The sequence below is a fragment of the Magnolia sinica genome, chromosome 7, assembly GCF_029962835.1.
Source record: "Magnolia sinica isolate HGM2019 chromosome 7, MsV1, whole genome shotgun sequence".
NCBI classification, from domain to species: Eukaryota; Viridiplantae; Streptophyta; class Magnoliopsida; order Magnoliales; family Magnoliaceae; genus Magnolia; species Magnolia sinica.
This window is the reverse complement of record NC_080579.1, coordinates 61,692,584-61,693,664: the sequence shown is the minus strand read 5'-3', so window position 1 is coordinate 61,693,664 and position 1,081 is coordinate 61,692,584. Positions and strand designations below refer to the sequence as shown.

Sequence of the window (1,081 nt, the reverse complement as noted above, 5' to 3'; positions counted from 1 at the left end):
CTGAGCCGGAAGGATCCCTTTCTCCTCAATTGATTTTTTGGTCTTAAGCCCTTGTATGGCCTTTGTAAGGTATTGAAAGGCTCATAGAACACCCTGATTGAAAAGCTCTTGATTTGAATATGTTTTAATACCAGATCCTCTTGATGTTTCCCTTGATTCAAGAATTGGTTAGAGATTCCTTGAGGAGTAGTAGTTTGTCCATTCCTCCAACTGAACTTTAGATGTTTCTCTAACTAGAATTTTACGCATTTTAGGTGGGTCCACTGAAAAGTCTTTAGTAGTTGTTCACGGCATTCGATTGCTCATTCGGAATTCCTTGAAAAGCATGTATTGTTGGACAATTTTTAGTTGTATGAACATTGCAAGCACAAATACCACAAATAACTTCTTAGCCTTATTCTTCTTGAGTTCCATGACCTCAATTTTTCTTGTGAGATTAGCTAATTTAGCATTTATATCATCTTCCTCTCTTAGCATATATATTCCATCCCTCTCCTTTGACTGAGAAAACTTAGAAGGGGTGCTAGGTTTTGGGGAGATGTCATATGATTGTGCGTTTTTAGCAAGTTTGTTAAAGTAATCCTGCACATCATCAACATCTTTGTTCACGAATTCCCCATTGCACATCATCTTAACGAATTGGCCCATGGAAGATGTCAGTCCATCTTAGAAGAAATTTGTTATGCGCAACGTTTCGAAGCCACGTTGTGGGCATGAATAGACAAGATCCTTGAATCGCTCCCAATATTGGAAGAATGTCTCATCTTCCTTTTGAGCGAAGTTCATGATTAACTTCCTGGTGGTGGTCATCTTATGTATGAGAAGAATTTCTGTATGAATTCCCTTGTCATGTCGTTCCATCCACCAATGGATCGTGGACATAGTGAGTGAACCACATCTTAGCTTTTTCTTTCAAAGAGAAGGGAAAACGTTTTAGCGTGACCGTGTCCTCAGACACATTGGGAAAGTGTAAAGTGGCTATTATCTCATCAATCTCTTTCATGTGTAGATATGGACTTTCAGATTCAAGTTCATGGAACTTTGGAAGGAGTTGGATCACTCCTGGATTAATATCCATATT

The 1,081-nt window shown here is 38.7% G+C and overlaps 1 non-coding gene across 1 annotated transcript; it reads left to right on the top strand.

Annotated features, from left to right (window-relative positions):
• Positions 1–697: 697 nt before the first annotated feature.
• On the top strand, positions 698–804 carry LOC131252399 (small nucleolar RNA R71). The gene has a single exon (XR_009174421.1). It is a non-coding gene; the product is annotated as a small nucleolar RNA R71 (small nucleolar RNA).
• Positions 805–1,081: the final 277 nt, after the last annotated feature.